Raw genomic sequence first — 26,611 nt, forward strand, 5'->3', positions numbered from 1 at the left:
GCCTCTTGGCAGTTGAGATAGAGAAAAGCATCTGTGTCCTGCCCGTCCCTGGGCAATGGAACATCTCGGTGTAAAACCCGATTGTATGTTCTGTTTACTGAGAAAGGAGAAAACCGCCTTAGGGCAAAAGGTGGGACTTGCTAGCGCAATGCTGCTCTTTATGCACTAAAAAGGTTTATGGAGATGTTTGCATATGCATATCAAGGCACAGCACTTTTCCTTAAACTTATTCATGTCACAGAGATCTTTATTCATATGTGTTACTGCTGACCTTCTCCCTACGATGATCCTATTATCCTGCTACTTTCCTTTTTCTAAGATGGTAAAGATAACTATCAATAAATACTAAGGTAACTCAGAGACCGGTGCCGGCGTGGGTCCTCTGTATGCTGAGCGCTTGTCCCCTGGGCCCACTTTTTCTTTCTCTATGCTTTGTCTCTGTGTCTCATTTCTTTTCTCAAGTCTCTGGTTCCACCTAACGAGAAACGCCCACAGGTGTGGAGGGGCAGGCCACCCCTTCAGCTGCAATCAATCAGTGCAACTGGTGGGATGGGACAGCTGTGCTATTAGCCCAAATCAGGGGATCCCTGCCTGGTGATAAGCAGGGGGGTGGGTGGGACTCAGGGGAGACAGACTGGCCTCTTCTCCTTAGAGTAACTGTGGCTTGCTGGAGGGGTGGTTAAAGTACTCAGGGTTTTTGCTCCTTCCCCAGTCTGAGGGCAGCAAGGGCAGTACCACTGCAGTGGTACTGGCAGAGGGGCTTTTGGGAGCTCCACTTCAGAGAAATGCAGAGCTGCTGCTACTCGGAATGTTCAGCCGGGAAGTGTGGCAGCGGAGCTGCTGGGCTGAGCTGGGGACTCCACTTGTTGAGGAGTTGGGGGTCGAGGGCTCACAGGGAAGATAGCCTGTATTCCTCTCAGGATGGTGACTGTGGCATGCTGTAAGTGCAGGTAAAGCCCTCAGGCTCTTTGTTTATTCCCCAGACCAAGGGCAGCAGGAGGAGCTGCTGTGGCTGTAGAGGAGGGGCTTTTGGTTACCTCTGGGAGCCTGTCCCCAGGGAATCTCAGAGTCACTTACAGTGTGCTCAGCTATGTGTGGGGTGACTCATCTGCGGTCCTAAGCAGTGGGCCCTGCCTGGTGAAGAGTTGGGAGTGGGGACTCACAAGAAAGAGAGACTGGACTCCTCTCCATGTCTCCTCACATGTAGCTCCTCACGTGTAGCTACATGTCTCCTCACTCGTAGCTCCTCACATGTAGCTACGGTGCGCTGGAGGTGCCAGCATATCAACTAGGCCCTTTGTCCTTACCCCAGCCTAAGGGTAGTTAGGGCAGTACCACTGCAGCTGCAATGGCAGATGGGTTGTGGGTTGACTCTGGGATTTCCTCTTCAGAGAAATGCAAAGCCACCTCCAACTGAAGTGTTCAGGCAGGGGACAGGGTAGTTGTACTGGAGTCTCAGCCCCATCCAGTGAGAAGTGGGGATGGGGACCTATATGAATAGTCTTCCACTTTTCCAAGGGGTGGCTGTGTTGTGCTGGGAGTCTACACCAGTCCCTAATCACCATGTACCCTCCAGAGCCTGAAGCAAGAGTGGCAAGGGCTGTGGGACAGCAAACTTGGTAGCCTGCCTCTCCCTCTGAGAACTCTGTTCCAAGGGAGTCCAGAGCTGATGCCAGCCTGAGAGCCCTGGCATGGGGTAAAAAGAAATTTTAAAAATCTTGAAACAAAGAAAAATGAGACCAACGTATGAAAACTTATGGGATGCAGTAAAAGCAGTTCTAAGATGGAAGTTTATAGCAATAAACACCCACATTATGAAAAAGAAAGATTTAAAATAAAGAGGCTAACATTGTATCATGAGAATAAAAAAAGAATAAGTGATTCCCAAAGTTGGTAGAAGAAAGGAAATAATAAAGATCAGAGCAAAAATCAAAGGAATAGAGACTAAAAAATATATACATATATATATAAATAAAACTGATGCCTTTTTGAAAGATAAAATTGACAAATGTTTAGCTAGAATAATTTTACAAAAAAAGAGAGAAGAGACTCAAGTAAATAAAATTATAAATGAAAGAGGAGATATGCAGCTAATACCACAGAAACATAAAGGATCATAATGATGGCAGTGGTGGGCTGTCCAGAGAGCTGGCATCATCTTGTCTGCAGCAGAGAGGCATAGATGGCGGGAGGATCAGCAGTGGTGTCAGTGGGACCCATGTGCCCCAGGTCCCCAAGGCAGCTAACCGTGCCACCCCCACTCTTGCAGGACTGGGCAGGACCTGCTCCCAGTCCTGAAGCCTCTGCCACAGCCTCAACTTCGCTCCCTGCTGCGTCTTGGGAGCCTGTGAGCACACCTGGCTGAAGGTGCAGCCGGGACTCATGGGGCCGGCCCTGAGAGTGTCAGGTTCTTTTGTGCAGGGTTGGCCAGGGACACCATGCCACCTTCACTTCGCCTGCTACCACCATGGGGAAAATGTGGAGAGGAGGCGAGCAGTCCCTGGAGTCTGCCCCGGGAGCCACTGTGATGGGGATGGACCAAGTTGCCCACCAGCGAGGGAGCCTCTGCAATGGGGCCAGGCTGAATCACCTACCAGTGGAGGAGCAGCGTGATCAGGCAAGGAGGGGCAGGCATACAGGGGCCCTGAGGTGGAACTGGTCCTGGGACAGTGCCACACTCCATGAAGCCAGCAGAGCTGCAAGCAGGTAGAAGCCTCACCTTCCCAGGCACAGTTGCAGCTGCCCAAGTTGCAACTGTGAACCCAGGAATTTCTGCACTCCTAGGGGCCCAGGAAGATTTCCCGTTTCCAATGCAGGCTTGGAGGTGTCTGCTCCCACTGCCTACCTTCTCCCCACTCCCAGTGCCCACTCTGATCTTAGAGCAAGGTTGGGACTGAGCCTGGGTGCTGTCACAGCCCAGTCGGGTGTGAGCACACACAGGGCAGTACTGACATGCCAGCTCTCTACTACCTTGGCTCCCTCCAGACTCTGGGCACCAATGAATATGGAAGGGAGGCCAGAGGGTGCTGAAAGCAGCTCAGTGCTGGCCTGCAGGCACTCCTTTGCATGAACAGCCTGGGTGACATGAATGGTGGCAGGAGGCAGACAGGCTCCTGGGCAGAAGGGATGAGCCTCCAGTGAAACTCCACCCAGGGAGGGCCTGAAGCCTAGGGGCTGAGCTGGCAGTCCTATGGACCGGAGTGGGAACTTGTGATGCTTTTTCTGGGCCCACCTATGGCCACCCACGGACCAATCAGCACACACTTCCTCCCTGCTGAGGCCCATAAAAGCCCTGGACTCAGCCAGACTTGAAGGGATGATGGAGCAACCAGCCACAGAGGGCCAAGTGGGCAGAACGAGCCCAGTGGACCTCAGCAAAGCTTGGGCAAAGGCATCACTGCTCACAGAAATTTCTGTGGTACCTGGTGTCTCCAAGCTTACAGGCACCATCACATTCTCCAGTGTCAGCCATGGGAAGGTGCTTGTAGTACACCTGGTCCAGCCACAGCCTCACAGGGAGCCAGTGCCCATACCGCTGCCTGGAGCTGCCTATGCTGCTGCAGCCGGCATACCTGACTGTGTGCAGTGACCGGACCCCATGCTCACTCACACACCCCTTGCTGCTCCATGCCTGACTCACCTTTGGTAAGCATGGGATCCAGGCCAGTAGCACAAGCTGAGAGCAGCCTGCCAGGCCAAGTGGGCAGAATGAGCCCAGTGGGCATTCTGGGCTCATTCTTGGGATGATGGAGCAACCAGCCACAGAGGGCCAAGTGGGCAGAATGAGCCCAGTGGACCTCAGCAAAGCTTGGGCAAAGGCACCACTGCTCACAGAGGTTTCTGGCTGGCAAAGTGACACCCTGAGAATCCTGTAACAAGAGACCACTATGAATAATTATATTTCCCCAAATTTGATAACCTAGATAAGATGGATAAATTCCTAAAAACTTACAACCTACCAAACCTGAAACACAAAGATATAAAAGTCTAAACAGATCAACACTGAGCAAAGATAATAAATTTATAATTTAAATAAATCTGCTATCAAAGAAAAGCTGAGTGTCTAATGGCTTTACCTGTGAATTCTACCAAACAATTATACATTAATGTCAATCATTCTCAAACTATTCCAAAAAATTAAGGAGGAGGGAACACTGTTAAACTCATTTTATGAGACCAGAATTTATCCTGATACCAAAGTCAGACTTTGGACATTTTAAGAAAATAAAATTATAGCCGGGCACAGTGGCTTATGCCTGTAATCCCAGCACTTTGGGAGGCTGAGGCGGACAGATCACTAGGTCAAGAGATCGAGACCATCCTGGCCAACATGGTGAAACCCCGTCTCTACTGAGAGTACAAAAATTGGCTGGGCATGGTGGCACACACCCGTAATTCCAGCTACTTGGGAGGCTGAAGCAGGAAAATCACTTGAACCTGGGAGGTGGAGGTTGTAGTGAGTCAAGATGGCGCCACTGTGCTCCAGTCTAGTGAAAGAGTGAGACTCTAAAATAAAAAAATAAGAAAAAAATAAGAAAATAAAATTATACTCCAATATTCATGATGAACATCAATGCAAAAATCATCCTAAAAGCCACTCAACAAAATACTAGCAAAACAATTTCAACAGCACATTAAAAGTATCATACACCATGATCAAGTGGGATTTATCCTCAGGATGCAAGTGTGATACATAAATCAGTAAGTGTGATATACCACATTAACACAATGAAGGACAAAAATCATATTATTATCTAAATAGATAGGGGGAAAGAATTTGACTAAATTCAACATCCTTTTATGATTAAAAAAAACTCTCAACAAATTAGGTATGGAAGGATTGCACCTCAGCATAATAAATACCATATGTGACAACCCATAGCTACCATCAGATTCAATGACAGAAAGCTGAAAGCTTTTACTCTAAGATCAGGGACAGGCATGTCCACTCTTGTCACTTCTATTTGATATAATGCTGTAAGTCCTAGGCAGAGCAATTAGGCAAGAAAAGGAAATAAAAGGCACCCAAATCAGAACAGAAGTAAAATTAACTCTGTTTGCCAATGACATAATCTTACATATGCAAAACTCTAAAGACTCCACTATATCCATCTTTTCCTGCTGCTATAACAAAATATGACAAACTGGGTAGTTGATGAAGAATAGAAATTTCTTTTTTTTAATTTCTTTTTATTTTTTGAGTCAGAGTTTCGCTCTTGTTGTCCAGGCTGGAGTGTAAGTGCAATGGCGTGACCTCGGCTCACTGCAACCTGTACCTCCCAGGTTTAAGCAATTCTCCTGCCTCAACTTCCTGAGTAGATGGGATTACAGACATGCACCACCACACCCAGCTAATTTTGTATTTTTTAGTAGAGTCAGGGTTTCTCCATGTTGGTCAGGCTGGTCTCGAACTCCCGACCTCAGGTGATCTGCCTATCTTGACCTCCCAAAGTGCTGGGATTACAGGTGTGAGCCACCACGCCCAGTCGAAATTTATTTGTTATAGTTCTGGAGGCTGGAGAGTCCATGATCATGGTACCAGAAGATTAGGTATCTGGTGAAGACTTGCCCCTGCCTCCAAGATGACACTTTGCTGCTGTGTCCTCACATGGCAGCAGGTGGAATATCAGAAAAGATTAGGATGCTCCCTTTAAACTCTTATAAAGTCACTAATTCCCTTTATGAGGGCTTCACTCTTATGACCTAATCATCTGCTAAAGGCCCATCTCTTAATATTATCACACTGGCAATTAAGTTTCAACATATGATTTGGGGGACACATTCAGATGGTAGTATGTACCAAAAAACAGTTAGAACTAAGAAGCATATTTAGCAAAGTTGTATGATATATAATCAGCATGCAAAAATCAGTGGCATTTCTATACACTAACAATGAACTATCTGAAAAAGAAACTAAGAAAACTATCCCATCAGGGAAATACAAAACAAAACCACAATGAGATATCGCCTCACACTTGTTAGAATGGCTATCATCAAAAAGACAAAAAAAATAGCAAATGTTGGTGAGGATGTGGAGAAAAAATGAAGCCTTGTACACTGTTGGTGAGAATGTAAATTGGTACAGCCTTTATGGAAAACGGTGTGGAGGTTCCTCAAAAAAATAAAAATACAGCTACAATATGATTCAGCAATTAATTGCACCACTAGGTATATATCAAAAAGAAATGAAATCAGTATGTTCAAGAGATGTATGCATTTCTATATTCATTGCAGCATTATTCCCATATTGATGAGAGCTTCTTTAATCACTAATTAAGTATCTTCAGCACACCTGTTGCAGGCAAGCAACATAAAGACTTAAATTAGTCTGAACAATAATGCCACCTATCTATTTACTGAAACAGCATTTCTCCTCATGTATTAATAGCCTGGTACTTACAGTCAGTTACTTGCTGTGAGAGTCACACCTCACTTTGGCTTCTAATGGGGAAGTAAGAAGCAAGCATCAGCATTGTTTTGCTTCCAGCTTCCATGCCTGTGTTCCTGCTGACCCATCCCATTTGTATGACCCTGCCTCTCCCTCCTACCCATCCTTCCAGGTCCAGCTCAGGTCTTCTCTCCTCCATAAAAACTCCTTCCACTACTTTCAGTCAATAGTAATATGTCTCTCCTTTGTGTTCCTATGGCACTTTTAGCCAATCTTTAGCTGTTCAATATTTAACTGCTCCTTGCTTTATTATATATACAATAATTTAAGCACTTCCAACTATAAATACCTTAGGAGCAGGAACTACGATATCTACTTTGGGTGTGTGTGCGCGTCCCCCCTCTTTGGTGGCCATTTGATATTCAGTAAATGTTTACTGATTGATTAATACAATAGTGTGACAACCACCAGGCAAGGAAAGGAAGAATGATAAGCTGCTGCGTGGTAGACACACCTGACAGTGATAACTTGACTTGGGCATACCCTGAGATTGACCCTGTATGGCAGATGCACCTGAATGTATGTTTGGAGTTCTGAGCTAAGGGAATCCAAAAGTGGCAAACCCACAGATCCATTCCTTATCTATGAGGCGCCATACAGCCCTCCACCCCCCATTTCCCCATGGAACACTGGCCATACAGAAGCTCAAGTCCCTGAATTTTGCATTAAATAAAGGTTGCCAGGTGGAAGTTGTTAGGGAAAGAGTGTTAAGTGAAAATGCTATATAAACTGCATGCCTTTTGCAAGAAGTTGCCGTTCTCCTGCCAAGCCTGCCGCCGCTGGGCCCTCTTCTGTGCATGTCAAAATGAAACCCCATGTCTCATTTCCTGACTCTAGGTTTCTTCTTCAGCCTCTTGAACCTGGTGCCATGCCAACTGAAGTCAATAGGGATTTAGCACAACTATTATTGTTATTCTGAAACTTTTAAGACTCTGGATTTTACTGTTTCCAGGATGGGGTTTATTTGTAAAACTTTGTTTCCATAAGAGTTTGATAAAAGGCATTCAGCTCAATGCATAAAATGATGCTTGAATGAATTAAAAAGCTAAAAGCTGAAATGAAAAATGAATATGAATATTAACTGAATATGAATTTTTTCTGTAAAAAGATTTTAATCCATAAAATCAAAATGGCTTAGAATATGAATGCTTAATTATTTTATTGTTCTAATAGTTTGAGGATGGGGAGAAGGAGCATTCCTCAGCAAGTAATAAGGATACATCAGTCAAGTAAAGTTTAGAGATTTCTCACAAAGGCATCAGATTAACCTTTTCAAATATAAGGTTCCGTACCTTCCAGACTCTTCTGCTTCTGCTTTCTCCCAAATTTTACCAAACCTACTTAGCATTTCATTCATTCGTCTCTTTTTGAGTACTGTTTTTGAGTACTTATTTTCCTAGCTTCTAGGTATTTAAAAACCATAGTGACTGAACCACATAACCCTAGTATTTGTTGTTAGAAAGCAGTTAAGTTTTGTTTGAAAAATATGTCTTCTGTACTTCCATAGAGCAATGAGTTGTGAACCTCTCACAGTTGTAGATCATGTTGGTGCTGCCCCTTAGTCACACCTCGCCTTTCAGCCTGATGAAGTATTTTGCAGCAGATGTGGCAAATGTAGAGGTGGAGCGGAGCTGTTATAAGCATTTTCTGCGTTAAGTGGTAGGGGTTTCCCCTGCTGTTCCCTCTGGCCGACCGGCTCCTCTCAGGGTGTTGTTGATGAAATTTGGTCTCTTGTCACATCATCTTCGGAGTTTGGCAGCAGCTACGCCCTCACGGTTTCTCATGCATGATCATGAGTTTATGGATAGAGTAGCTAAGCTCTGATGTTAAAAACTCCAGTTAACTGACAAATTCCTCAATAGAACTTTGACCAATATGACCAACGGCAATCAGCTTTTGCTTTCACATAAATAGTGCTTTGTTCTTTAGGTACACAAAAAAGCTTACTTTTCTTTTGATAAGTGTACCAAAAAGCTTACTTTTTCTCCAAGCATTTCACTATGTCAGAATCTTTGCAGTTGCACTTAAACCTATATTTCCTCTGCAGCACCACAGGAAACGTACAATAATCATGATCTCTCACCATGCATTTACACTAGGAGGGCCATCAATTAACATGTTTCCAGCACACCTGTTACCTGCGGTGCTTGGTATCTACATTCAAAATCTTTACCTGATATATTCTAGTGAACAACATCTATGTAACTAGTCCATAGTGTTTTATATTCACAAATTGACAGAATAAATACAGTCTTCTATCATCAGGCACGTTATCCATGCAAAAATAAATATATCAGATATCTGGGGTGTTCCTATCAGTAGTATTTTAAACTATCACCCCTAAAAATCATTATTTCTATCAGTGACTGAACTTACAATTTCTAGAATGAAAATCATCTATTTTAATGCTAACTTTTTTCTCTTAAATGTTTGGTTTTTAGATTTTCATAAATACCAAGCAGTTTTGTAGAATTTTTTTTGCAAATTTAATTTAAATAAAACAGCTATGATATAGAATAGCCTAGAAAGGAAATTTGACATCATTTTTATGGCACAGGCTAACTTCGAAAATTGACTTAAATAACCCGTGAGTCCATAAAAATTTTACCATTGATCTCACTTAAACTGCCTTGAATCTTACCTTTTTGTCATCCCATATTACTGTCTCACATTTCTAATAAGCCTGTGCCTAATGACCAATTTACAGGTAGATTTGCTTCAATATTGTGTTAGAATCTCAGACTACATGATGTAATTTACGTGAATCAATGTGGATTCGGTCTCCCCTCTTAGCCCCTAAGAAGGTGGCATATGTAGAAATAGGTGGAAAGACGTCCTCGTTGGAATCCTACACATCCTCAAGAATAGAGGCTTTTCGTTGTTATTTTAGTCCTTTCACGTCAATCAATCTGCAAAATATGTACTTAGCCAATGCCAGCAAAATAGAAGCATATCCATTTAGTTTAGTTGTTAGGCATGAGGGTGTGAAGGAAGAGTCATTAAAACACTCACTAAATTCACAGATTGGTAACTTGGATCCCTCAGTCATGGACCCAGAGACAAGAAAAAACCAAGAAAAACCAGTCCTCGCCAGGGTGCAGTGGCTCACGCCTGTGATCCCAGCAGTTTGGGAGGCCGAGGCAGGCGGATCACAAGGTCAGGAGTTCAAGAACAGCCGGGCCAACATGGTGAAACCCCGTCTCTACTAAAAATACAAAAATTAGCCGGGCATGGTGGTGGGGGGTGCTTGTAATCCCGGCTACTGGGGAGGCCGAGGCAGGAGAATTGCTTGAAACCAGAAGGCCGAGATCATGCCACTGCAGTCCAGCCTGGTCAACAAGAGCTGAACTCCATCTAAGAAAAAAAAAAAAAAAAAGGAAAGAAAGAAAAAACAAAAAGTAGTCCTCTCTCCACCGTGTAGTACATCAGTCCCGGAGGCACACAGCCCAAGTTGTTTACAACAATTCAGAATGTCAACATTTTACATCCTGTTTGAAAGTTCAGGCATAGCCCCAGCTGTATTTCCCAACAAAATCACAAAGCAACAGGAGATGCTATTTGAATGGTAAGAAGGGTGAGTAGGCTGTAAGGAGAGTGTCTTGTACATGCGGAGCCTCGAAAGAGCAATCTCCTTTGGAGAGGGAAAAAGGCAGCTGGAGAAGATACTGCAAGCAGGGAGTCAGAGGAAGAAATACCTTGTTCATTTCCCCTTTCTTGGATCTCCTGTTGCAGCTTTCCTTGGGTTGGATCCAACAACAACAACAACGACAAAAAAACCAGCTGGTATAAGAACTTATCCAGGTCGGGTGCAGTGGCTCATGCCTGTAATCCCAGCACTTTGGGAGGCCAAGGCGGGCGGATCACCTGAAGTCAGGAGTTTGAGACCAGCCTGACCAACATGTTGAAACCCTGTATCTACTAAAAATACAAAATTAGCCAGGCCTGGTTGTGCAAGCCTGTAATCTCAGCTACTTGGGAGGCTGAGGCAGGAGAATTGCTTGAAACCGGAAGTCGGAGGTTGCAGTGAGCTAAGTTCGCACCATTGCACTACAGCCTGGACAATAAGAGCGAAACTTCATCTCAAACAACAACAACAACAGCAACAACAAACTTATCCAGGTCAGTCTCCCAGAGCAGACAGCAGAGTAAAGTAGACTAAAGGAGTCATCTAGAGGGGCAAATAGAAGATATTCAGCCCATGGTTCATTTTGTATTATTTAACATATTAAACTACTTCTACCCTTTTGAAGTAAGCAAGTCATAAATCCTAGATTCAAAACTGATGTATACTAAAATAGCAGTACGAATGCATTTGTTTATTTAAGTTCATTTTTTTTTCATCCAGCATTCAAATAGGCATTGAGGGAAAAACATTGAAAAGGAGAAAAGAAATCTTCTTGACGACATGCTTATCCAATTTGTTTCTTCTTTCTCTTAGACTGGTTAAAGGCCAAAACTTGCCTTTCCTATTTGTGTCCTCAGGTTCTATGTATTTATTTGAATCATCCAAAGAATGTTAAGTATCATGCTGTCCTCCTATCCTGTATTTTCTTACCTCAGGGCCTTCTTGGGTAACAATTAACTCATACTGAACTGTACTATATGACCAGGCTGTTCATGAAGTCTCAGTGTCCATGTCTTTTAAATGAAAATGATACTCTTTATAATGTCCTTGAATATGAAGCTAAAAGAATGAGACTCACATACTCTCCCTCGGACTGTCATTTAAAATGGAAAAAAAAAAAAAAAAAGGAGACATAGAAGAGACTGTCATTTAAATATGAAGAACAAAAATGTATTTCAACTCCCTCCTCAAACCCTGCTACAAGGATCGCAAAGAGGAAAAATGGCAAACACACACATAAACTAGAAAATATAACATATGCCAGCATACAAAAGATAAAATCTTGAAACAGAAAAAGGAATTGACTTAGGAGTCCAAAAGAAAGCTGAAATTTAAGCATCAATGTCCAAAAGATGAAAACCAGTTCCCATTGCAGATTTGTGGAAAGACAAAGGAATTGGAGGCAATGGGTACTTCAGAAGACGGGATTGTGGATGAGACTGAAAAGAAGAAGACTTGAAAGTCTTTTAAAATAAGTGGAATTTTAACCCTGATCTGTCCTACCTCATACAATGAGACAAAAAGGACTTCCTAACAGAAGATGCATTTACTCTCTAGTGCAGTCAAACCACAGGGGTTCAAGTACATCTGGCAGAGCTAATGTGGTTGAGGGGGAGGGTAAAGTAAAAGGGAGACACCACAGACTTAAAATGAGAATTAGGAAAAGCTGACATACTAATTGTTGCTATCTCTGGCTCCCTTTTCCCAAAACACTAGCAGCCAGGTCTGGACATGGTGGTTCACACCCGTAATCCCAGCACTTTGGGAGGCCAAGGTGGGAAGATTTCTTGAACCCAGGAGTTCAAGACCAGCCTGGGTAACAAAGCAAGACCTCATCTCTATTAAAAAAAAAATAATTATATATATATATATATGTATACACACACACACACACATTGCTTCTACCAGCATCCCTGGAAGATAATGGAAAAATGCCTTTAAAATTCTAAGGAATTTAAAATTCCATACCCAACCAAACTATTAGTCAAGTATGAGAATAGAATAAAGACATTTTCAGAAATACAAGCTCTTAAAATTTACCTCCTGTGATCTCTTTTTCAGAAAGCTATTAGAGAATGTGCCCCAATAAAACCAAGAAAGACAAAGATATGGGATTCAGGAAACAAGGGGTACAACTTAGGGAAAATGTAAAAGGAATTTGCAGAATGATGGAGAACAGAAATACCAAGATAACAGCAGTCAGCAGACATAGAAAAAGACCAGAATAGAGCAGGACAGAGGCCTCTAAGAGCAATGTCTCTGAGACGAATATAAAACTGATTGAGTATAGCTAATATTTACGAACATGTTTAGAGGAGAATTAGTTCTAATATTGGAATGAGACAATTGGTACAAAAACTAAGGAAACAAAAATATGAGGCAACTGTTTGCCATCAAGTAAAAAAAAGAATATGAAATAAAATATAGAGTAAACTATAAGACTCAGCCATGAATATTATACTGTGATTATATTGCATGTTGATTTATCTAAAAATGTCACTATCATTACATAAAGAAGGTGAAATGAGGGGAAGCTGTGATAGAGACAGAGGATAGATAAGTGCTGTGCAAAACAGAAAAATCCTTATTTACCATAGCAGAAAGTCAGTGGGTAATGACCCATGTTGAATTTCCCACAAGCAGACTCTGAGACGGAGATCGACATGCTAGAAGTTTATTGGGGAATGTTCTTTAGAAAGAGAAAAAAAGCAGAATTGGGCAGAAGGAGCAGCTGGGCTGTGGTAGAGTCTCAAAGAAGGCCTCTGCTCATTCTATAGGGAACTGTGATGCTGGATAGTTTCACAAAGTTGTTTGGCCCAAGCTGGGGCAAGGGAACTAGTCATTTATGCTCCTGTATATATAACTTCATTGAATGTAGGCCTCCCTGGGAAGAGGCTGTGGCACTGGCAAAGGCATTTCTCTTCAGATACCGATGCCTGAAAACTTAGGCTTATCTGACAGAAGCACTCACAACAGCTAGGGGGGTAAGTCTTTTTATACCTAAAGGTGCAGCTCATCACAGCATCCGCAATCGGTATATCAAAAAAGCTAAAATCCAGAAGTTGCAGACTAGGCATACTTTTTTAAATTACAGAAATATATAAAATAAAAGAGCTAAAAAAAAAAAAAAAAAAAGGAAGGTGCTAAATGGAATGGGAAGAGGGAGTGGGGAAGAATGGGGCAGGTACTGACTGCTGTTTTTCATTGTAAGGCTAGTACCATAGGACTTTAAAAGCTTGAAGGTCAGAGCTTTGGCCTTTTAAAAAAATTTTTAAGTGTAGCTAAGGAAGTAGCCATTGAGATGAATATCACTATAATGATCATGGTCCTTAATCCTATTAGAACTAGAGGTCACAATGTAGAAAGGGATAGTGGTAGAGTTTGGGAAAGGAGGTAAATAAATAACTTAAAGCATTCTGCATAATAATGTGGAAGGTTAACTCCATGAGCAATTTAAACATTTTGCATAGTAATGTAAAAGCTAACTCTGTGGAAGGCAGGGGTAGATAGCCTTGCAAAGGAAGAAGTTAGGAAAATGATTATCTTTCTCCTTAAGGGTCTAAAAAGTCTAAACTCTTAGAACTAACATCTGTCTTGATTCAGAGATTACTATTTGGCTGGCACTGCACTCAGCCTCATGAGATAAAGGCAAAAGGTATTTCCAATGCACTTCTCCACTTGGACTTTTTGATGAGATTTGGAGGGTCAAAGTCTATACTGGACTGGTCTGCTGAAGTTATTAAAACTGAATACCAGCCGGGCGAGGTGGCTTATGCCTGTAATCCCAGCACTTTGGGAGACTGAGGTGGATGGATCACTTGAGGTCAGGAGTTCAAGACAAGCCTGGTCAACATGGCGAAACCCCGTCTCTACTAAAAATACAAAAATTAGTCGGGCATGGTGACGCATGCCTGTAATCCCAGCTACTCAGGAAGCTGAGGCAGGAGAATCGCTTGAACCCGGGAGGCAGAAGTTGCAGTGAGCCGACATCGCGCTACTGCACTCCAGCCTGGTCCACGAAGCAAGACTCCATCTCAAACAACAACAACAACAACAACGACAACAATAACAACAACAAACCCTGAATACCCAGGTTTAGGGATATTAACTATAAGACAAAAGAGGCTGGATCCTGGGATAATAACAAACTCTGATAAATATACAGTTATGAATTCTCCAGAGACAAGTAAAACTTTGCACAGAATTTAAAGGAAACAAACCCCCTGGAGGGGGACAGGGACATAAAACACAAGTTAGAGACCGAGACCATCTTCAGGATAATTCTAGGTAAATTGATCAACTTCTTTGGTGTTAGAAAATAAGAAATGGTGTTTGAACCTTTGTGTCCCGTAAACATGGGAAAGTTACAGCTAAGGAATCTTTTGTCTATTTATTGTGTTTGGTTATTTTTTCCTTCAAACCGTTATGTCCCAGTACCATAACGAATTGTTTTACATTGTTTCCTTCCTCTGCTGTTATTCCTTTTATTTTCCCTAATCTTCAGTAAAATTAAACATGTCTACCCTATTGTCAGGAATCTCCTCCTAGACTGTATGGCCCTTCTGTGGTCTTTGCCATCACTTCAGAATCTGCCATGACCCTGAGCGATACTGTGTAGTCTGCCCACCCAGCAAGGCCTCCACAATACCCAGCGGTCTTCCAGATTTAGACACGTCTTCTGCTTGTTCATTCCGGTGTAGCAGCGGATGAGGGGATAGGAAACCAACAGAATGGCCCTGTGCCTCTGTATCTCTCATCCATACCCAATTTGAGCTCCTTGGCTCCAAAACATGTTTGGAGTTACTCTCCTGAGGGAATTTGGGCACAGCCAGTAATCTCTAAATTGAGTAATCAGTTGGGGTCTCAAACAGGAAGCAGATGGTACTCTCAAATTGGGATTAAATTCAAGGAGGGTTGATTAACAGGGGGACTAATTGAGAAGGTGTGGCAGTGTTGGAAAGCCACAAAAGAACCTGAGCTAACTATCCCACCGCTAGGGCCAAAAGGCTGAAGGCAGAGATTGTCAAAACCCAGGAGAGAAAATTAGATTGAGCAGAGCAGTGACCTTTAGAAGAGGGACATGGCCAGCTCAAGGGAGCTCCTCAGGAGAAAAGGCAAGGTTATTGATACCCTGTCCTCATTCTCTAGCTTCCTGCCAGGGATTCCCTGTGACTAAACCCTACTGCTAGTCAGAGGGCAGAGGCCCCTATTGATTTCATCCATTAAAGTTTGGCCTCCCAGAATAAGAAGCAAGGTGAAGGATGATGAGTGGTAACAAGGGGCAAATGGAAGATACCCAGCACACCAAAAAACCATTCAGATTCTGATAATTGACCAAAGTTATTAAGTAGCTCAAATTATGAATGATTAACATGTTTTAATACAGAATTTCTCTAACTAAGGTTAAAGAACACACATGTGTTCCCACATGTAAATGCTTTCCAAGAGGTATACAGGCAGGGATAATTGTAAAAGAATCTATTTCCAGATGTTCAACTTTCATATGTATACATTTCTAAAATGTTCAGCTTGAAAATGAGTCTCTCATTTTGCAAAGGCAAGTACTATATTTTACTTATCCAAAATCTTTAAAAAAGATATTTTACAAGGATATATAAAACTCCTTGGGCTCCAAATAAAGGGAGAGCATTTCTTAATGAGAAAGCCCCATAAATCTCTGGGGCTTCCTGCCTCTTCCATTCTTACATTTATTTCTGTAAATGTGAAGCTTGTTAGAAACAGGGTATTTTGGACTATATTGGGATATTATTAATTTAAATATATGAAAGAATGGATTGGTAAAGTGGTAACAAGTTTTCTTATATGATTTTGCCTCTTCCTGTGTTTAAAATGAAAAATAATTCTTTTTGGCCATTATCAACATTCATCCATATTAAATAGTTACTTGAAAATTACAGTTAGAATGTCATTAGTTAAAAAGTAAGGTACTTTTGAACAGTTGAAGAACTGTAAGTTCGTGATAACTCTTTTAAATATAACAGAAATACTTCTTGTGTTAGGAAAACTTATCCACATTATGAAAGTAAGGCAAAATGATAATAATTATGTGCCTTTTAAAGTCATTCTGAAATATTGTCTTCTCTTATAGACCAACCTAAAGAATGTCTAGTTCTCTCACGGAATGTACCTTCATAATTTTTTAAAATTTTTATCTTTTTATAAAAGAGACAGGGGTCTCACTATGTTGCCCAACCTGGTCTTGAACTCCTGGCCTTGAGTGATCCTCTGGCCTTGACCTCCCAAAATGTTGGAATTACAGGCATGAGCCACCATATCCAGCCATGAATTCACATTTGACTTGCAAGTTACTAATGTTTATGGCTCAAATTAGGTAAAGTTAAATGTTAACCTGTAGAACATTGATAGAAATAACTTTTGTTTAGCAGAGATGAAAATAACTTGTTGGTCCAGGTGCAGTGGCTCATGCCTGTAATCCCAGCACTTTGAGAGGTAGAGGTGGACAGATCACTTGAGGTCAGGAGTTCAAGACCAGCCTGGTCAACATGGTGAAACTCCATCTCTACTAAAGATACAAAAATTAGCCAGGCGTGGTGATGCACACCTGTAATCCCAGCTACTTAGGAAGCTGAGATCGGAGAATCGCTTAAACCTGGGAGGTGGAGGTTGCAGTGAGCTGTGATTGCACCACTGCACTTCATCCTGGGCAACAGAGTAATATTCCGTCTCAAAAAAAGGAAAATAACTTGTTCCAGGCAGAATGATAACCCCCAAATTACAGTTGTATTGCCTGCAGATCATTTAACCAACTTTACACTGAAATTCTGCATTCTTATGTTGGTGTTATGTTTCTTGCATTGACTGTATATTCTCCAGTCTATCCTATATTCCTTTAAACCAGGTTGCCTGTATTCTGGTTCCTTCATTATTAAAATAAATTCATGTTTAATGTGTGGTCACTACTTCAGATGTGAGACTATCAAAAATGTCAAGATACTTTAGATAAAACAGAAAGATAAATATTTTATCATGGTATGTTATTCAATTGGGTAATGAAACCTTCTTTACAAATTATATTATGAAATATTTATTTTCTTTATAGTCAATTATCATCTTATAAAATGTTTATTATCTTTTATGTCATATTAACAGAAAAAATAAAATCATATGATAGCTGCTGGACCAGTAAGTCTTAACAGTGTATATATTTCCTCTTCCATGAAATATGTAAGAAATGTTTGATTATAATATTCAGACAAAGTAATGGATTTTTTCTTGATTTTTATATCTAATTGTCATCTAATGATTCCAAAAATTCAAACATCGAAGTTTGATGTACTATATACATGCATACCCACACACATTAATTGAAGGAAAGATATACTTTATTTCCTTCTCATAAATTAATAAAAATTTTTAGCTATACTTCATATTATTATTTATTAAGTAATGAGAAGGGACATTTTTATTTATTACTTTAGTAATCTACAAGATTGATAAATTATATTTGTTTCTGCAGAGACAGGGTCTTTCTATGTTGTCTAGTTCCAAACTCCTGGCCTCAAGCAATCCTTCTGCCTTGGCCTCCCAAAGTACTGGAATTACAAGCGTGAGCCACCATGCCCAGCCAATAAATTATGTTAAATACACATTTTAATCTTGACTGCTTTAATAACATTTATGTATTTGTGTATTTATTTATTTTGAGATGGAGTCTTGCTCTGTCACCCAGGCTGGAGTGCAGTGGCACGATCTCGGCTTACTGCAACCTCCACCTGCTGGGTTCAAGCGATTCTCCTGCCTCAGATTCCCAAGTAGCTGGGATTACAGGTGCCCACCACCACTCCCAGCTAATTTTTGTACTTTTAGTAGAGATGGGGCTTTGCCATGCTGGCCAGGCTGGTCTCGAATGCCTGACCTTGTGAGACACCCACCTCGGCCTCCCAAAGTGCTGGGATTACAAGCGTGAGCCACCGTGCCCAGCCAATAACATAATTTTAAAATAAGTTTGGCAATATATTCCTGAGTGTTTTTTATGAAATGCATTGAAATTCATACTACATATTTACTTGAAAAATACAGGTAGATACTTTACAACATATATGGCTATAAGATCTGGCTTTGGGAGGCAAAGCTTCAGAGATGTGGGTAAAGGAAGATGACCCAATAGAAGTCTCCAGCAATCATTCCCCGCTGCAGGAACACCAAATTGAATGACAATCCACATAAAAAAGCACCTTCATAAGAATCAAAAATCATGTGAGCAATCACAGTACCTGGTTTTAACATCAATATTAAGGAAAGAGGCACTGAAGAGGGTAGGAAAGATAGTCTCGAATTGTCTACACCGCCTCTCCCCCATCCCCCAGCAGTGGCTGTGTGGCACAAAGACAGAATCTGTGTTTTGTGGGGATGGAGAGCATAGTGATTGTAGGACTTTACATTGGAACTCAGTGCTACCCTGTCACAGCAGAAAGCATCATAGGGTAGAATTTAGCTAGAGCCTGTGGAGGGGGCATTTAGACCAGCCCTAGCCAGAGGTGATTCGACCATCCCAGCCATCAAACCTAAATTCCAGCAAGTCCTGCCACCATGAAGGAAAGTGCTCTGTGATCCTAAATGAACTTGAAAGTCAGTCTAGGCTTCAAAGACTACAATTCTTGGGCAAGTCCCAAGATGGGCTATGCTGGGCTCACAGGCAGTGGACCTGGGGGCACGTGACCTAGCCTGGGCGGCTAAAGGAGTACTTGCAAGACCCCTCTTCCAAGTCCAGGCAATACAGGTCACAACTCCAGGGGAGAGTCCTTCCTTCTGTTGAGGAGAGGAAAGGAGAGAGGAAAGAGAACTTTCTCTTGCAACTTGGATACCAGCTCAGCCATAGTGGAATAGTGCACCAGCCAGAGTCCTGAGGCCCCCATTCCAGAACCTAGATCCTGGTGACATTTCTAGACACACCTACAGCCAGAAGGGACACCTCTGCCTTGAAGGGAAGGACCCAGTCCTGGCAGGATTCACCACCTGCTGAGTAAAGAGCCCCAGGGCCCTGAATAATCATGAGTGGTGGCCAGGCAGTACTCATCGTGGACCTTGAGTGCAACTCAGAGCAGTGATTGCTTTAGGTGTGACCCATCATGTTTTCACCTATTGTGGCAACAGGAGAGCCTCCTTTTGCTTGAGGAAAGGAGAGGGAAGAATAAAAGGGACTTTGTCTTTCAGCTTGGCCACAGTGAAATAGAGCACCAAGCTAGCTCCTGGGGTTGCCAATTCCAGGACTTGACTCCTGGATGGCATTTCTGGACCTGTCCTGGGCCAGAGGGGTACCCACTGCCCTGAAGGGAGAGACCCAGGCCTGACAGCATGCACCACAGCTGACTGAAGAACCCTTGGGCCTTGAGTGAACATCAGTGGTAGCCAGACAGTACTTGTTGTGGGCAGTGGTGCCCATGGGGAGAGACTCCTCTGTTTGAGGAAAGGGAAGAGAAGAGTAGAAATGACTGTGCCTTGAGGCTTGGGTGCCAGCTCAACTGCACTAGACTAGAGCACCAGGTAGGTTCCTATGGTTCTGAACTGCAGGTCCTGACTCCCAGACAGCATCTCTGGATCTGCCTGGGGCCAGGGGAATCTCACTCCCCTTAAGGGAAGAACAGAGCCTGGCTGGATTCACTCCCTGCTGATAGTATAGCTCTTGGGCCTTGAATGAACATTAATGGTAGCCAGGCAGTGGTCACTGTGTGCCTTGGGCAAAATCCAGTGCTTTGCTTGCTTTGAGTCTAACCTAGCACAGTCCCAGTGGTGGTAGCCACAGAGGGGCTTGTGTCACCCCCTCCCTCAGCTCCAGGAAGCTCAGCACAGAGAGAGACTCCATTTGTTTGGGGGACAGTAAGGGAAGAGAACAAGAGTCTACTTGGTAGTCAAGGAAATTCTCCCAGATCTTACCCAAAATTACCAAGGTGGTACCTCTGCAAGTCTGTAAGAGCCACAGCATGACTAAGCTTTGGGTGCCCCCTAATGCAGATATGGATGCAATGATTAAAGACTTAGATCACAACACCTAAGTCCCTTGGGATATTTGGAAAGCCTCTCCAAGAAGGACAGGTAAAAACAAGCCCAGACTGTGAAGACTACAATAAATACCTAACTCTTTAACGTCCAGATACCAACACACAAGCATCAGTACCATCAAGAAAACATGACCTCACCACATAAACTAAATAAAGGACAGTGGCCAATCCCAGAGAGACAGAGATATGTGACCTTTCAGACAGAGAATTCAAAATAGCTGTTTCGAGGAAGCCCAGTGAAATTAAAAATAAGAAATTCAGAATCCTATCAGATAAATTTAACAAAGAGATTAAAATAATTACAGAGAATCAAGCAGAAATTATGGAGCTGAAAAATGCAATTGACATACTAAAGAAGTATGAAGAGTCTCTTAGCAGAGTTGATCAAGCAGAAGAAAGAATTAGTGAGTTTGAAGACAGGCTATTTGAAAATACAGTCAGAGGAAACAAAAGAAAAAGAAAGAATAAAAAAAATGAAGCACACCTACAATATCAAGAAAATAGTCTCAAAAGGGCAGATCTATGAGCTCTTGTCCTTAAAGATGAGGTAGAAAGAGAGATCAGGGTAAAAAGTTTATTCATAGGGATAATAGAGAACTTCCTAAGCCTAGAGAAAGATATCAATATTCAAGTACAAGAAGGCTATGGAAAACCAAATTTAATAAAGAAAATGTGGTATGTATACACAGTGGAACACTCCTCAGTCACAAAAAAGAATGAGATCCTGTTATTTGCAACACGGATGGAACTGGAGGACATTATGTTAAGTGAAATAAGCCAGACACAGAAAGACAAACTTCATATGTTCTCATTTATTTGTGGTAGCTAAAAATTAAAACAATTGAACTTGTGAGATAGAGTAGAATGATAGTTACCAGAGGCTGAAAAGGGTAGTAGGGGGCAGGGGGAGTGGGGATGGTTGATGGGTACAAAAATATAGTTAGATAGAATGAGTAAGATCTAGTATGTGATAGCACCACAAGGTGACTGCAGTCAACAATAATTAAAAATAACTAAAATAATATCATTGGATTGTTTGTAATACAAAGAAAGATAAATGCTTGAGGTGATAAATACCCCATTTACCCTGATGTGATTATTATGAATTGCATGCGTGCATCAAAATATCTCATGTACCCCATAAATATATACACCTACTATGTACCCACAAAAAGATCTGGCTTTGCCAGTTAGGTTACGTAAAAGCACTTTCTGTAAACTGAATAAGACAAATATGCAGCTGTAATGTTTTGTAGTAAGATACATTTTATTATATTAAAGAAAACAAAAAACTCAAAAGTTTCATGAAATTAAACATTTCTATTTTCCAAAACTCTTCTTAATGTATAAAAATAAACGCTATGTCCCTAAGCAAAAGGGTAACTAGTATAATTAACAGGTATCTAATTCTTGGTAACAACTATTTGGTGTGTATTCCAAAAATGGAAAAATGACTCTAATTACTAGTAATAAATCACCTTGTACATAAGATGTTTTCCAGTTCATTGCTCTTAAAAAGGCAAAGTTGAAAAAATAAGATCCAATACAATTGTTAACTGATATATTATAAAAATAATTTTACTTTTAAATTGACAAATACAAATTGTATATATTTATGGTATACGACATGATGTTTGAAATATGAATACATTATAGAATGGCCTAATGAAGCTATTATAATTCACATATGCATTGCCTCACGTACTTTCTTTTGTGGTAAGAACCCTTGAAATCTCTTAGCAACTTTCAAATATACAATATATTTATAAAATAATTTTAAATGGTAGATCAATTTTTGATTTTTGACATATAACTTGAAAGACAGTCAAATAACTGAGTGACACTGCTATAATAAGACTTCCTTTCCCACCTATTTATTTGCAAGGGCAATGAATATTTCAGCACCTCCATCTATAAAAACTGTTCACGACAGAACAGAGCCCTCAGAAATAATACCACACATCTACAGCCATCTGATCTTTGACAAACCTCAGGAAAAGAAGAAATGGGGAAAGGATTCCCTATTTAATAAATGGTGCTAGGAAAATTGGCTAGCCATAAGTAGAAAGCTGAAACTGGATCCTTTCCTTACTCCTTATACGAAAATTAATTCAAGATGGATTAGAAACTTAAATGTTAGACCTAATACCATAAAAATCCTAGAAGAAAACCTAGGTAATACCATTCAGGACATAGGCATGGGTAAGGACTTCATGTCTAAAACACCAAAAGCAACGGCAACAAAAGCCAAAATTAATAAATGAGATCTAATTAAACTAAAGAGCTTCTGCACAGCAAAAGAAACTACCATCAGAGTGAACAGGCAACCTACAGAATGGGAGAAAATTTTTGCAATCTACTCATCTGACAAAGGGCTAATATCCAGCACCTACAAAGAACTCAAACAAATTTACAAGAAAAAAACAAACAATCCCATCAAAAAGTGGGCAAAGGATATGAACAGACATTTCTCAAAAGAAGACATTCATACAGCCAACAGATACATGAAAAAATGCTTGTCATCACTGGCCATCAGAGAAATGCAAATCAAAACCACAATGAGATACCATCTCACACCAGTTAGAATGGCAATCATTAAAAAGTCAGGAAACAACAGGTGCTGGAGACGATGTGGAGAAATAGGAACACTTTTACACTGTTGGTGGGATTGTAAACTAGTTCAACCATTGTGGAAAACAGTATGGTGATTCCTCAAGGATCTAGAACTAGAAATATCATATGACCCAGCCATCCCATTACTGGGTATACACCCAAAGGATTATAAATCATGCTGCTATAAACACACATGCACATGTATGTTTATTGCAGCACTATTCACAATAGCAAAGACTTGGAATCAACCCAAATGTCCATCAGTGACAGACTGGATTAAGAAAATGTGGCACATATACACCATGGAATACTATGCAGCCATAAAAAAGGATGAGTTTGTGTCCTTTGTAGGGACATGGGTGCAGCTGGAAACAATCATTCTCAGCAAACTATCGCAAGAACAGAAAACCAAACACCGCATGTTCTCACTCATAGGTGGGAATTGAACAATGAGATCACTTGGACACGGGAAGGGGAACATCACACACCGGGGCCTATTATGGGGAGGGGGGAGGGGGGAAGGATGGCATTGGGAGTTATAACTGATGTAAATGACAAGTTGATGGGTGCTGATGAGTTGATGGGTACAGCACACCAACATGGCACATGTATACATATGTAACAAACCTGCACATTGTGCACATGTACCATAGAACTTAAAGTCTAATAAAAAAAAACAAAAACAAAAAACTGTTCGCGCTGAAACTATGACAAATTCAGGTTTAATTTTGTTTCATATTAGCAAAAAGTCATATTTGTCCACAGAGACATACACTATCCTTAAAGCCTATTAATTTTATTAAAATTTGCATTTCCATTACAAATTTACTCATTTAACAGCATATTTATTTTTAAACTTAAAGAATTAAAACATACACATTTAAATATTAATATTACCATTCATAGCAAGTATTTATATTACATTTTAGTCCTTTTGTACTAATCAAAATTCAGTCCAGAAAAAATGTTTAATAGTATGTCTAATACATGTAGCAGTTAAAATAAAATTTTAATATCAAATAAATATTTGAAAATATTCATATTTCATGTTGAAAATATGAATTTACACACATTTTTGTGAATAGAAGTATAATAGAAAGTTCAATAAAGACTTTAAAGCATAAAAATATTACATTGTGATAAAATGTAAATATGAATTTAAGGCAAAAAAGGGAAGAAGTTCAAGTTCCATATGTGGAAGCAAAGCTTGTTCATATATTTGTTAGTTAGATGAAAGTAGGGATCAAATTGTTGAATATTTGTAATCCAATTAATGCATTTATGAAAGTGAAGTCAGCAAGTTTTTCTGGTTGTTGTTGTTGGTCTTGCTATGTTGCCCAGGCTGGTCTCAAACTCCTGGACTCAAGAGATTTTATTAAAATTAAGAAACATTTTTATTAAAAGAGATTAAAAAGTCAAGGTACAGATTGGAGAAAAGTATATATGTGTGTATATATTCTCTGATATACAGACATTTGACATAGCTATATCTGGTCTATATAAAAAAATATGGCTAACAGGCTGGGTACAGTGGCTAATGCCTATAATCCCAGCATTTTCGGAGGCTGAGGTGGGTGGATCATCTGAGGTCAAGAGTTCAAGACCAGCCTGGGGAACATGGTGAAACCCCTTCTCTACTAAAAATACAAAAATTAGCCAGGCGTGGTGGCAGCTGCCTATAATCCCTCCATTCAGGAGGCTGAGGCACAAGAATCACTTGAACCCGGGAGGTAGAAGTTGCAGTGAGCCAAGATTGTGCCATTGAGCAGCCATGGCAACAGAGTGAGACTCTGTCTCAAAAACAAACAAACAAACAAAACCTAACATATATATACATTTATGTCTTCATATGACATATATACAATTATACCCAACATATATATTTTGGTATCTTATAAATGGTTCATATTCAAAATGTTTCAAAATCTCCTACTAACTAATAAAAAAGCAACTCAATAAAATGGACAAAAGACTTGAACAGTCGCTTTGTAAAAGAAGATGGTCAAATGAATAATAAGCACATTTAAAAAGTGCTCAACATTATTAGTCATCAGGGAAATGTGAATTAAAACCAAAGAAATCTTACAGTATATTTTTCACAAGACTAAAATTATAAGAAGATTGATAATACCAAGTGTTGGCAAGGATTTGGAACAACTGCAACTCCTATACCTTTTGACTAGGAATGTAACATGCTACCACCACCTGGAAAACGTCTTTGGCAATATCTATGAAAATGTAACATTTACAATACCCTACAACATGAAAAATTCCACTTCTAGGTGTACACCCAAGAGAAAGAAGTATATATATCCACCAAAAGACATGTCCGAGAATGTTCATAGCAACGCCATACATGAGAGCCAAAACCTGAAAACAACCCAAATGTCCATCCATAGGAACTTATATAAATGAATTTGAATATATTCATATAACAGAATACTACTCAGCAATATAAAAAATGTACCTTTTCTATATGCTGCAACATGGATGATTCTCACAGAAATAATATTGAGCAAAAGGAGGTAGTCACAAGAGTATATTCTGTATGATTCTATTCATACAAAGCTGAAGAATAGAAAAATTGAATCTATAGTGATAGAAGTACAAATAGACGTTGTCTGTAGAGAGCGTATTCACTGGGAGGAGGAATGAGGGAAGCTTTTTAAGTGATGAAAATGTTCTAATCTAGATCGAAGTGGTGGTTACTTGGGAGTTTATATATATGTTAGAATTTATTGAACTGTTTTCTTAATATTCATATACTTTACAGTATATAAGTAATACCTCAGTTAAAAGGTTAAAAGAAGATTATCAAATATAAATTCTTGTTTTCCTCTTTTCTGTAACAAAGTTAGCATTTTCCACATTCCCAAATTACCATACAGAGGTACGCTATTTAAGATGACAGAAGATCTCAGTTTATAATGGCAGGTGTATTGTAAAAGTCAAAGCATCTTAAAGATAGATAGGCCTAATATAAAAGGATGATATCATAAAAGTACAATGGTATATAAATCAGTGAAGAGGAAGTCTTGGCCCATCATACATACACAGTAGTACATAACAATTGTACATTCACAGGTTTAGCAGTAAGTCATTCAAAATGAAAGGATGAGGTACACTGTGGAGGGAAGATGATGGAGAACTCCAGAGCAGCCAATTAGGGTTCAAAGAGGAGTCTATTTTTGGAACTGTTCCTTTAATGATTAGGCTCACCCCAGTCTGTGGGAAGAGGCCAGTGAATTGCAGAGTATTAACATCCTTTCTAGTCTTATTTTGGATTGGAATTCCTACAATGGTCATATGGTACAGATGGAACAATTGCAGCTATAGGCTGAGGCCATTTCTATAATCCTCAGCCAAATTGCACAGACTTTGAAGAGAATGAGGATCTATGACTTCCTAGATCAAGGTTACTCCTAGGCAACAATAAAGATGTCTGGACCAGGCAAAATATATTCATATTCAATCACAGAATTTATTATCTACACTTAGCCAACGTCTCCAACATCCCACAGGCACTGGAGCATGCAGGCTTTATTTTACCTTTTTAACCTTCACTTCTTTTCTTCACGATTTAATCTTTTTTCTGTAGCACCACCACCTCCCAGACTGACACCCCTTAACTAGACATGTGTTGCTCAGTTATAATTACTATTTGCTTAATTTGCATGTATCTTCTTTCATTTTAATGTCATTAGCATGAGGAAGAGGCTTCTGCAAAGGCAACTAGGAATGCAATATTTTTAATTCAACCTTTACTAAAACCCTGAATCTACTTGGGTACTTGGCTCATCTTATCTCTGTGGTTCAAAGCAAGTAAATATTCTAGAGTTTCTTTTCCTCGTGTTGTCTGTTTCTCTCCCAGCCTTGGTAACCTAC

This window comes from Mandrillus leucophaeus, unplaced genomic scaffold, assembly GCF_000951045.1.
Source record: "Mandrillus leucophaeus isolate KB7577 unplaced genomic scaffold, Mleu.le_1.0 Scaffold938, whole genome shotgun sequence".
NCBI lineage: Eukaryota > Metazoa > Chordata > Mammalia > Primates > Cercopithecidae > Mandrillus > Mandrillus leucophaeus.